A 13777-nucleotide genomic window follows, 5' to 3' on the forward strand; every position below is an offset into this window, starting at 1 on the left:
GTCCATTCAGGTTTTGCACTGAGGAGCCAAGAATAAGGTTTCGGCCATAACAGGGGCTCGGTTCACCCTCCATCAGAGAACGGAGGTTACAGCAGTAACCTAGATGTTCCCCGTCTGTGGCTCACTTCAACCTTGTGTCGAATGAAGTGACGTTAGGGGTCCCTATTCAATCACGCCATGCGCTGAACCATGGACGTGGGCTGCGGATGCAGGTGCGGGCAGGCAGTTGTGTGCCAAGGCGACACGCTGCATCAGACTACACGTACCCTTCCCCAACAGGCCATAAAAATCGTCATAAACTTTTTAGGTTCCCTGGCACCCAAAAGAGGGGAACAAAGCGACGTGCCAAGCATGGGAGCAGGCTGCGCAAGCTGCACCTTTTCTCTCACTATGTTTCTCGCATAGAGTTAAAGCAGCTGGGGTCATCTTAACGCTATCACATGCATCGGGGAAGGCGTTCTTTTGAACACATACCATACCCATCTCGGGACTCGAGTCTGAAACCAGTGATGAAACGGTCTCATATGCATCAACCCCAGTGGCGCGACCACTGCAGAGGATGCCATATGCCCCAGGAGCCTCTGGAATTGTTTTAGAGGAACCGCTGTGCAGGCTTGAATAAGGTGAGGCATTTCAGCACCGACTGCGCACGCTTGTTGGTGAGGGCGCTATCATTGAGACTGAGTCTAACTCCATGCCGAGAAAAGAGATGCTCTGACCCGGGCGAGCTTGCTCTTTTTCCAATTGACCTGAAGCCCTAGACGGCTGAGTTGCCTGACTCTCCAAAGTGGGCTAGAATGAGCCAGTCATTGAGGTAATTGAGTATGCAGATGCCCACTTCCCTTAGCGGGACAAGGGCTGTCTCTGCGACCTTGTGAAGACGCGAGGGGACAGAGACATACCGAAGGGGAGGACCTTGTACTGATATGCCTGACCTTCGAACACGAACCGTAGGAAGGGTCATGTCAAGGCAAGATAGAGACGTGGAAGTACACGTCCTTCAGGTCTACCGCTGCGAACCAATGTTGATGCCGGACACAAGTTAGAATGTGTCTTTGTGTGAGCATTTTGAACAGGAGTTTATACAAGGCAGGTTGAAAACACGCAAGTTCGAGATCGGTTGTAAGCTGCTGCCTTTCTTGGGTATGATGAAGTGCGTGCTATAGAAACCCTTCTTCATCCAGGCTGGAGGGACAGGCTCTATCACAGGCTCTATCATGTCTTTGAGTAAAAGGGTCATGATCTCTGCACGCAGGGTGATGCCATCTTCGCCGTGCGCCAAGGTAAAGCGGCCGCCACCGAAAGGGGGCAGGGGCCTGGCGAACTGAATCGTGTAGCCGAGTCAGATGGTCCTGGCCAAACGGTGCACCGGGTTAGGAAGTGAGAGCCACGCGTCCAAACTCCGTGCGAGGGGCACTAAGGGGACGATCGTTTTTGACGTACCTGGCGAGGCTTCGCAGCGGGGCGGAGCAGGTAGTGTGGCGTCGGGAGGCAGAAGCACATTCCGAGGCTCTGGTGCTGAGAGAAGACTCAAAGCACTTACCTTGCTCTGCACACCCAGCAGGGGGCGGGATAGTGACTGAGGAGGAGGTCCCCTGTAGGCGTCCTCTGGACTCGTCAGAACTGACCGGCGGGGGTTAGCAGTCATGGGTCCGGAAGTGAGAGGTCCGCGTCTAAGAAGGAAAGCGGTGACTGCAACGTTTCCATGGTGAGGTTCTCGCAGTGAGAACACGAACCATACACAAATGCTGTCTCGGTGTGATCGCTGCCTAGACACACGAGGCAGCGTCTGTGACCATCAGGAGCAGAGAGAAATCAACCACATCCAGGAACTACACAGGGCCGGAAGGGCATCTTTATAAAGACGCATCCTGAAAAGCTGTGTATTGCTCTTTTAGAGAAATGAAACTCTTTTACAGAAAAATATTCTCTTTTAGATGCGCTGTCGAAGCACCCAGGGGCAAAGCTGCTCTGCCGTGCAGAGAAGGAGAAAGCCGCTGATATGCGCCGTAGATCCAACAGCATACGCTCTACAGAGATGAGTGGAACAGTAAGTGACTTCAGCTACTGAAGAAGAAATCTGAATGGACAGATGCATGATTCCCTCCTTTTATACCCATATGTCCAGGGGAGGGACATGCAGATTCTGTCAGCCAATTTTCTAAAGTTCAGAGGTAACTGAGGCCTTCAAAAAAAGTACCCTAGTGTCGCTTCATTTGACACAATGTCGAAGTGAGCGACAGACGGGGAATTTAAGATTAAGATTAAGAATCAACTATTTTAATTTTTTTATTTGATATTACTATTAGTATTTACAGTGTAACAAACTGGCCTCTATTTCTTATTTTGTCTTACACAAATGTCTAGGCGAACCCTGTAAGAACATTAAGGTACACTAACATCATGGTTGCAATATATATACATTGGCAAGTATGACTCACATTTTCTCTGGAAAATGTGAAATCTAGTCCCACACTCTTTGGATCTGGCATTCAAGTTTTATCCACATATTTTTCATTAAACCTCTACAAATATTTGCTATAAAAATCAGTTAATTTTTATTAAATAAAACTTTTCTCACTACAGAAGGTGAATGCTTTTCTCTGCAGTGAAAGCAAAACAGTATTTGCAATGTTCCTAGTGTCAGAAGCTTTCTGAGCACAGAAACTTTGGCATTTAATATAATAGTGGGTAATATTTCACTGGAAATAAGGCCATGATGACAGATGAAGGAAGAGTATAGAGGGGACTGAGGGTGTGTGGAAGAGTTTAGAGGGTGTGTATGTGTTGTTTACTTAACCCTCTTGCCCTTCATTCTGACAAGAAACTTGATCAGTTTATCCAGTCTTGTGTCATTTTTGTACAGTGCTTGATTGAAAACTCCATGACAGTGGACTAATGTAAATGGCAGTGAATGGTGGCAGAAAAATGTATTTTCCAGATTAGTGTAAACCAGATGACAATTAGTTGTGTGAGATTAAATTCAGGCAAGGTTCATCTCAAAGCACTGGTATGCATCTCCTCCCTCATGGGTTGTGCTGAGACGCAGTGCCTGGTACAGCAGAGTTCAAAACAAAGACTCATCTACACCCCCAGACACCCACGGCTTACAAGAGATAGAGAGAGTCTGGTTACCAAAACAACAAGCGAGACCTTATGAATGTTTATAGTGCAGAGATGTATATAGGGGCATGTGCCCAGTCTGTGAGTACATGGAAAATAATCACAATTAATTAAATCTTTTGTTTTGATATGACTTTATCATTGAATACTTTATATCTAAATACAGTGCATTCAGTATAAATGCATTACTGTACTGTTCTCTTTTAATTGACAAAAAACAAAACATCATAATAAAGCTAAGTCACAAGCAAGAGTGCTGTGGACTTGGATTTTTTGTCAAATGTTACTGGTGCAAATTGTTTCAAAACTGTGGCAGCTGGGGAGTGGTCGAGCACCCCTCCAGACAGAGAAAGCAGTAAGGGGCTTGCACCTGAGCTAAATTATGTCCCCTAAAAACTGTCTCTAATTCCAGTGAGCATGGGGAGAGCGGCATATAAATGGCCACGCCACCGCCAGACCAGTGACTGATGTGATTTATTGCGGGTTTTATGTTATTGTGAAGCTGAAGACTCAGAGAAGTTTATGTTCACAAAGTTTGTGTTACTCTGATCTGATTTTACTGAGAAAAAAAATGAGAACAGTGCACGCAGAGTGTTGAAGGCAGAGAAATAAAGAGTTCAATGAGGAAATGCGCAATGTCAACCAGGTCCGGATTAAGAACACACAGGGCCCTGGGGCTATAGCAATCCCAAGGGCCTCCCTCATGAGCCACGTTTCCACTGTCAGGACAAATTAATGGGTTCTAATGTGTGTCAAGGCCAACTGGGGATTGAGGTGCGGTCAAGGTCAAAGGTGGAGTTTAGTGAGATACTACTTCTGCGTTTTATTCAAGTCAGATGTGGGATATTACTACTTGAATTCTCTGAACTCCAACCATAAAGGAATTCCAATGCTAGATGCTTGGAAAATTATGTTTAATCAACCAAAACTGCAACACTTCCATTAGCATAAAAGGGGTTTGACTGTTTCCTAACAAACAAATGATAAACAGTGCTGCTTTGCTAGATCATCAAAATACAATTTTATTTACTGTGTTTTGTACACTTGTCTCTGCAAACATTTGTTAAATAAGCTTTAATATTTTGTAATGTAGGAACTTTTGACTCATTGATCGATATAATTTCATAAAAGTTAATGTTTATCACTAACTTTGTACATTTCTGAGTGCCGAGATATTGTGTGACGTCATGCACCTGCATCTCAGCAAAAGAATTTGCGATGCACAATGGACATAGCAGTGCCCAAAGGAAGAACTTTCCATGGTTCGAGATCATGGACGGTGTGCTGGGACATCGTCTTGCTGTGGAGAGACCACTCGAGACACCATGGCAATTAAAGGTGTGAGTTGTCAATATTTAATTATCTAGCTAGATAGCTAACGTTTCCATACAATATAAACTTGATATTCTAGATAAGTATATACAGTGCTTGAATGGACCCAGTTAGTATACGGTAAATTTGCGAGTGGAAATAACTAATAAACAAATTCAAATGTGTATTCGAATCTTGAATGTTTGCCACGCACTGACGATAACTTCAGATCGATCACATTCTTGCACTACAAAAGGCTAGACACGGTGCAACAAATTCTTTCTCAGTTTCTCAGATTAAGCAATTTTTAAGCGTTTTTTAAATGCTTTGTCAGGAAATGAGTTCAACTTGTGTGTCTCGAGATCCTCGCGTTTGGTTCCATTCTGTGATCCGTCTGTTTGAACAGCCCACGTTTGCATGCCACTCCCAAAAACAGTGCAGATCAGATGGCACAGCTGTAAATACTTATAAAATTGAGATCTGGGAATCCCAAAAATTGAACCAAATTTTCAAAAGGTCTCAATACTCCACTCTCATATAGGTCACAGAGTGTATTAACCCCCTCACAATCCAATCTGACCAACAGAAAGGGGACTTATTAATGCATAGTTTAGAGTTCTACCATATGCTCGAGGCTACGTTTAAATAAATATCCTCTACCACTTTTGTCCATATCAAGTGTAAATGCAAAATATCGGGATGTGACTTAACCTCTCCGATTAATTTGATCTAAAGGCTTTGCAGAGGCTAGATAGGGGCAAAACCAGGGAGGGGCTCTCTGAGGTGGAAGCTACAAATGAGCCAAATGTCTGAGACCGAATATATAATAATAAAACAAACTCTTGTGTAGGCCTAGCCCACCTTTGTAAATCGGCCTATGTAACTTAAACTGGCAGGCTTACCATTCCAAATGAAGGACTTCGCTATGCTATCAAATTGCTTGAAATAAGAGAGGGGGACATCTACAGGGAGAGACTGTAACAGGTAATTGAATTTTGGAATACAATTAATTTAAATTACATTAATCTTCCCAATCATCGATAAGTGTTATGAAGCCCACCTGTCCACCTCACATCATAAAAGCTTTTTATTAAGGGATCAACATTAACTCTGACTAAATCAGACAAATTTGCTGGGAATAAAATTCCCAAATACTTAATGCCCTGTTTGGCCACTGGAAGGCACCCGGCTGGAAGGCAGTTACTGAACAGTATGCTGCCAAAGCTTCGGATTTAGACCAATTCACTTTGTATCCTGAGAACTTGGAAAAGGAATTAATAATTATGTGGAGGCAAGGCATAGATCTAGTGGGGTCGGAGACAAATAATAAAATATAATCTGTTTAAAGCAGAAGTTTATGCGCCACACCTCCCGCAATCACCCCTGGAAAATCATCCTCCTTTCTTATCGTGGCTGCTAATGGTTCCAGGGCAAGACAGAACAATAATGGGGAAAGAGGGCAACCCTGCCTGGTGCACTCCTGCCTGGAGTAAAATAATCTGAAATTAGTCCATATGTTAGTACCACCGCTACAGGGTGTACTTAATCAAACCAATAAAAGTATCCCCGAATCCAAACATTTCCAAAATCTTAAAAAGATAATCCCATTCTACCATATCAAATGCCTTGTCAGTGTCACGAATTGCCAACAATGAAGGCAGACGAAGGTTGAGGATCCAAATGCAGCTTTCTTTATTATTAACAAAACACAAAGGAAAACCCTCAGTGGGGAAATAAACATGAATAGAGAACTCGGGCAGGGAACACAGACCAGGCTAACTACACTCACAAACATTCAACAAAAGACAAGGACTGAACCAAAAACCAGGATATAAATACACAAGGACTGGATGATTACAAATGATACACAGGTGAGCACAATGAACAAAATGGCAGTGATGATGACAGGTGGATACTGGGAAGTGTAGTTCTTTTAAACAATAGACTAGTGAGACAGTGGAGCTAAACAAGGGACAAAATTGAAAACTACGGAAAAAAAAGGGACAAAAATGGAAACCAAAGGGGCAACGGTAAAACCAGACAAGGTAACCCTAACATAGCCCCCCCTCTAAGGATCGGATCCCAGATGATCCTAAAAGAAAAAACACCAAGACAAAAAGGAACCCACAGAAAACAAAATGATGGCACCGGGGGCACAGAGGGCAGACAGGAAGTCCAATGGGGCACAGAGGGCAGGCAGGAAGTCCAAGGGGGCACAGAGGGCAGGCAGGAAGTCCAAGGGGGCACAGAGAACTCGGGCAGGGGGCACAGAGAACTCGGGCAGGGGGCACAGAGAACTCGGGCAGGGGGCACAGAGAACTCGGGCAGGGGGCACAGACCAGGCTAACTACACTCACAAACATTCAACGAGAGACAAGGACTGAACCAAAAACCAGGATATAAATACACAAGGACAGGATGATTACAAATGATACACAGGTGAGTACAATGAACAAAATGGCAGTGATGATGACAGGTGGATACTGGGAAGTGTAGTTCTTTTAAACAACAGACAGTGAGACAGTGGAGCTAAACAAGGGACAAAAGTGAAAACTACGGAAAACAAAAGGGACAAAAATGGAAACCAAAGGGGCAACGGTAAAACCAGACAAGGTAACCCTAACAGTCGGCTTCAAGTGAAATGGCAGCGACCGGAGACTGATCATTCCCTACTGACCACATGATATTGATGAAACGCCTGATGTTATCAGAAGAGCTACAGCCTTGAATAAAACCCACCTGATCTATATGTATAAGTGATTTCATAACTTTACTTAATCTGTTTTTGACAACATTTTTACATCTAGCTGGATCAGGGAAAAATTGGACAGTAACTCTTACACTCGCTTGGATATTTGTCTTTTTTAAGAATTAGACTAATCTGGGCCTGTGTCTTGGTTGGCGGAAGCTTTCCATTCTTTAATGATTCCGTATAAACTTCTAACAAATATGGAGCCAATTCTGTAAAATAAGATTTGAAAAACTTGCCTGTAGGCAGGGCCTTAATTACCTCATCAAGCTCCTCCAAGGTTATCTCAGAATTTCACCATATCTCTGCCCTCCCCATGCTCAGGAATTTCAACAATTCTGACATTATTCCAGCTGCTTCCTCAAGCTTTTGAAGAACAACTGCCACTCTTGTAACTAACTCAGAGAATTTTGTTTCCATGGCCATAATCGATCGACGTATTACAGCAAGATCCTCCAAGTCAACAACAATCTTCGTCAGCATCACAAACATGTTGGACAGTTGATGCTGGATTTCTCCGGCCAACTCAGGTCACCGGTCTACAGGCCCATCAGCGCTCTCATCTTGAACGCGTAAGTGTCTTTTAATGTCTCCAGAGCCCGAGGATTTTGAATTCTTGGCCATGTTTAGCTCAAAGAGCAAATGAATCACTGTATGTATCAAATTTCACCAGATTATGGCATAAAAATAATAAAAAAAAATTTGCAAAGTGCACAGAGCTGACTCTCACACGTCTGCTTCTCGCATGACGTCACTTGACCTCGTCGACCAGAGCTTTTTTATAGATCTTGATGGGATGTTGCAAGCCACTGGCACACCTCATGATATAATATTGGGAGGAGACTTTAATCTTTTGATGGAGTCAGTCCTTGATCATAATGAAGCAAAAGTATGTAAGCCCCCTACAGCAACATGACGGTTCTCAGGATGTGTAAAAATCTTGGCCTTACAGATATCTGGAGACTTTTGAAACCATCTGGTAGGGACTATACATTTTTTTCATCAGTCTATAATATTTATTCTAGAATCGATTTTTTTTTTAAATATCTAAATCCCTTATTTCTGACATATATTCCCTGTTTTTTGTCTTGAATTTTATGTTGATATTCTTGTTTAATTCCTGTTTCCTGTTAGTTTTGTAGTCCTTTGTAGTTTCATTTTATGTTTGATTTTCCCCTGATTGTTTCCAAGTTATGACATCTCATACATATAGATCAGGTGGGGTTCATTCAGGGCTGCAGCTCTTCAAGTCAAGTCAAGTGGTTATTATTGTCGTTCAACCATATACAGTTAGTACAGGACACAGTGAAACGAGACAACACAGAACTACATGAGACTACACAGACTAAATAACATACCTATATAAAGTGCACGTGAAAACGTGTGCAAAAAGTATGGGACAGTACAATAAATTACTAAAATTTAACAGGACAATAGGCACAGTGAGAGACAGTGCAGCGCCGACCAGTACACAGTAGTGCAAAAAGATGACAGTTTCTAAAAATGCAAAATGTAAACATAACAAACTATGAGATGAGTGTTCTATGCACATAGCAGTTATTGTGGTAGCAGCCAGGTGTAAAGTGACAATTATTAAAGTAAAACTCAGGACACGTTTGTATGTGTGTGTCAGTCCAGTCTCTTGAGTATTGAGGAGTCTGATGGCTTGGGGGAAGAAGCTGTTACACAGTCTGGCCGTGAGGGCCCGAATGCTTCGGAACCTCTTGCCAGACGGCAAGAGGGTGAAGAGTTTGTGTGAGGGGTGTGTGGGGTCATCCACAATACTGTTTGCTTTGCGGATGCAGTGTTTTTGGTAAATGTTTTTGATGGAGGGAAGAGAGACTCAGATGATCTTCTCAGCTGTCTTCACTATCCTCTGCAGGGCCAGGCAGTGATGCAGCTGCTCAGGATGCTCTCAATAGTCCCTCTATAGAATGTAGTGAGGATGGGGGGTGGGAGATGTGCTTTCCTCAGCCTTCGAAGAAAGTAGAGACACTGCTGGGCTTTCTTGGTAATAGAGCTGGTGTTGAGGGACCAGGTGAGGTTCTCCGCCAGGTGAACACCAAGGAATTTGGTGCTCTTGATGATCTCCACAGAGGAGCTGTCAATGTTCAGTGGAGAGCGGTCACTCTGTGCTCTCCTAAAGTCAACAACCATCTCTTTTGTTTTGTCCACATTCAGAGACAGGTTGTTGGCTCTACACCAGTCCATTAGACGCTGCACCTCCTCTCTGTATGCTGACTCGTCGTTCTTGTTGATGAGACCCACCACGGTCGTGTCATCGGCGAACTTAATGGTGTGGTTCAAGCTGTGCATTGCTGCACAGTCGTGAGTCAGCAGAGTGAACAGCAGTGGACTGAGCACACAGCCCTGGGGGGCCTGTGGTGGTGGTTGAGATGCTGTTCCCGATCCAGACTGACTGAGGTCTCCCTGTCAGGAAGTCCAGGATCCAGTTGCAGAGGGAGGTGTCCAGGCCCAGCAGGTCCAGCTTTCCAATCAGGTGCTGAGGAATTATTGTGTTGAATGCTGAGCTGAAGTCTATGAACAGCATTCGAATCCTTTTTATCTAGGTGGGTGAGGGCCAGATGGAGGGTGGTGGCGATGGCGTCGTCTGTTGAACGGTTTGGACAATATGCGAACTGTAGTGGGTATGCACTTGCTGATGTAGCTGGTCACTGATGCTGTGTATTCCTCCAAGTTGGTAGAGTTGCCATATGTTGCAGCCTCCCTAAACATGTGCCAGTCAGTACACTCAAAACAGTCCTGAAGAGCAGAGATGGCTCCTGCTGGCCAGGTTTTCACCTGCTTCTGGAGCAGTTTTGTGCGTCTGACGAGCGGTCTGTATGCTGGAATTAGCATAACAGAGATGTGGTCTGAGTAACCGAGTTGAGGGCGGGGCTCAAGTGTGTTCGCCCCTCTCGTTGCAAAGTCCACATACAGATGGAATTTAGGGAGCACTGTCTTGAGATTTGCATGGTTGAAATCTCCGGCGTCAATAAACAGTTCATCAGGGTGAGTATTCTGCAGTTCGCTCATAGCCCCATACAGTTCAAAGAGCGCTTCCTTAGCATTAGTGCTGGGGGAATGTAAACTCCAGCTATAATAACAGTGGTGAATTCCCATGGTAAATAAAAAGGTCTGCATCTAACAGTCACAAGCTCCACCAGCGATGAGCAAGCCACACAAGCCACCACCGCAAGTCTTGCCACACAGAGCTTCATTTCTGTCGGCACGAAACGAGGCAAGCCCGTCTAGCTAAGTCCGGAAGTCCGGAACTCTGTTGCTGAGCCACGTCTCCATGAAAACAAAGACGCAGCAGTGGAGTCGGATGTATACATACCCACATACACACACGTAGTGCAAATCTAATACAAATCCGTTATATAAAGAACAAAAATACAGTATATTATGTACAGTGCAATGTATGTAATGGCAGAAGTGGATATGTTGGATAATATAAATAGACTTAACTGTGTATTCCACATAATTATTGCTCAATGGGGCAATTTTAACTGTTCATGAGATGGATAGCCTGAGGGAAAAAACTGTTCCTGTGCCTGACGGTTCTGGTGCTCAGAGCTCTGAAGCTCTGAATGCATATTATACAGAAAAAATGGTAAGCTCTCATTGGTTCAACTCCAATGCATTAATGTAAGAGTTGGGGTGTGCTGTTATTGGCTTATTGGTCGCTTCCACCTGAGAGAGCCCCTCCCTGATTTTGTATTGAACAGGATGTCCTTGCCCCTATTTCGCTATTGCAAAGCCTTTCTATGAAACTAACCGGAGAAGTTAAGTCACACCCTGTTATCTCGCATTTGCACATGGTTTGGATGAAGGTGTCCAGGGTGTTAAATTCAGACATTTATTTAAATGTTCCCTTAAGCATATAGCTGAACACTAAACTATGTATTAATAAGTCCCCTTTCTTTTATAGTGGAGTGGGAGGGGGTTACTTCACTCAGTGACCTATATGAGAGTGGAGTGCTAAAGGTGGGTATCGTCGGCATAACAGTGGAAACTTATTCCACGATTCCTGATAATATCTACCAGGAGAAGCATATATAAGGATAAAAGTAGAGGCCCTCAAACTGATCCCTGTAGCACTCCATACTTAACGTTTCTTTGATTTGACCATTCCTCATTTACACAGTGTTAGTAAAATATGATTTAGATGCTTTATTTATGAATTCACCAGTGGAAAGAAATACATGGACACAGAATGACACAAGCAGTTCTTAGATTTATTAAAAGTAAGCAAGGGGCTTATATGGCACTTGTCACACAAGGCTGGTAACACCCTTTACCTCGAACTTTCTCAATCCTCCATATATGGGGCTGTTTCCTCTCGCTTACAGAAGTATATTCTTGTCAAGTACCCTTTGTGCTCAAGACAGTGTCGAGAACATAAAAGCAGATAAGCAAGCATCAACCAAAAAAGGTCACATTGTTCCATCTGAGGCGTATTTCTCACACACAGAAAAGTGGTAGCGTTCTGCTAAATAGGACCTAAACCATGCTAATGCAAGTCCACAAAAGTCAAAATAATTCTCAAGCCTATTCAAAGGAATGTCATGATCTATGGTGTAAAAGGCAGCACTAAGATCTAAAAGCACTAGAAGAGAAATGCAGCCACAATCAGATGATAAGAGTAAGTAATTTGTAACTGTGATAAGAGCAGTTTCTGAACTGTAATGGACCCTACATCCTGACTGAAATTGATCATATATAACTCTATATGTTCTCCAGGACCAAGCTGTGGCTTCTTAATAAGCAGTTTGATAACTGCCATTTTTAAGTTTCTTAGGACATATCCTCAGGATAGCGAGTTCATAATATTAAGAAGAGGTTCTAAGATTACAGAGAACATCTCTTTTAAGAGCTTAGTTGGTATTGGATCTAACATACATGTTGTTGCTTATGATGTGTCGATAAGTTTTATTACCTCTTTGATTGAAGTTGCTTGTGAGGAAAATTATGAGACACTTGACTCCAATGTGTCTCAATTATGAGACACATTGGATTAATTGGCATTAATCCAATTTTATTTCTGATGTTTTAAATTTTATCAGTAAATAAATTCATTACTGTTATTAATGTCATTAATCAAAGTCATTACTGTTGTGCTATGACAGAATATCTGGTTCAGTCGAGGCTTTATTCCTAACCAATTTAGCCACAGTACTGAATAAACACCTAGAATTGTTGTGGTTATTTTCTATGAGCTTGCTAAAGTGTGCTGACCTGGCAGTTTTTAGTGCCTGATTATAGATACAGAGACTACCCTTTCATGCACCGTGAAATACATCTAATTTTGTATACTTCCACTTACGTTCCATTTTCCAGGGCTTTTAATCGAAGGGGTCGACACTATCAAGAGTGCTAGAGAAGACTGTATTTATATTTTCTATGATTACAGCAAGTTCTTCTATATATTTTTTTGTTCTTCTATGGTCTGTGAAATGTAGCTCATCATCAATGGTTACCTGTAGATTTCTGACCGTTTTGGAAGGCGAAACTGTAGTTTGACCCAACTGAGGTACCTCTCCTATCCAGGCTACCTCAAAGGACCTTTCTGAGAGATAGGAGTTGAACCAGCCAAGCACAGTTCCGGTGATGCCTAGTTTAGAGAGGGTGGAGAGTAGGATCTGATGGTTAACTGTGTCAAAGGCAGCAGAAAGGTCCAGCAGAATCAGAACGGATGAACTAGATTCAGCTTTCACTTTCGCTTATTATGATTCACTACGTCGAGAGCCATCATGTTATAATCTAGCTGCAGCAAAAACACGAGTGACGAGTGTCCCCGTGCCAGAGAATCCATCAGCCAGGAGAACATTCACTCTACTCATAGATGCGGTGCTGACCGCATAGAGAAATTCCAGTTTCTGAGTTTAGTTTCATTGCCGCTTTCTTATTATTTCAACATTAATAAAGGATGCTTTAAAGATTGTAAATTTTATCTGATGTCAGATGACTGAGCCCCCGAAATTCATTTAATAATAACATGCCAGAAAGTGCACAAATGACGAATTTTGAGTTAGATTTATGCAAAAATCACATTAAATCTGACCTGGCTGTTCACACTGAATGCACATTGGAAAAAATCAGACACATGTATGTTTACAAGACAGCTTGGGATGCAGAGGTCAAGACTGCCGAGGAAGCAGAGGGCGCAGTGGTCAAGACAGCTTGGGACACAGAGGTCAAGTTATCAGAAGCCTCAGAGGTCAGGGCACCAGGGGACACAGAGGTCAAGGCATTAGGGGACTCCAAGGTCAGGGAAGCTGATGACACAGAGGTAAATTCAGTCATAAAGAATGCAGTGTTACTTTTCATATAAATAACTTTTATTTATGGTGACAATTAAAGCCACAAATACAAATATCTGACAGTACAAAAGTCCAACTATTTCCACTTTCCACAAAAGTCAAACTAGCTTCCACTACATACAGTACAATATAATTCTTCATTGTTATACAGCAATAAATCTCAACCTTATCATAATCATGCAGGACAGGAGATGTCAGGTGGCCTTTAAAGGGCTGTTATCACCTATTCATTCAGCCAGCCCATACACCACTGTAACAAGCTGAATAA

Source organism: Xyrauchen texanus, chromosome 43, assembly GCF_025860055.1.
Source record: "Xyrauchen texanus isolate HMW12.3.18 chromosome 43, RBS_HiC_50CHRs, whole genome shotgun sequence".
Classification (NCBI taxonomy): domain Eukaryota; kingdom Metazoa; phylum Chordata; class Actinopteri; order Cypriniformes; family Catostomidae; genus Xyrauchen; species Xyrauchen texanus.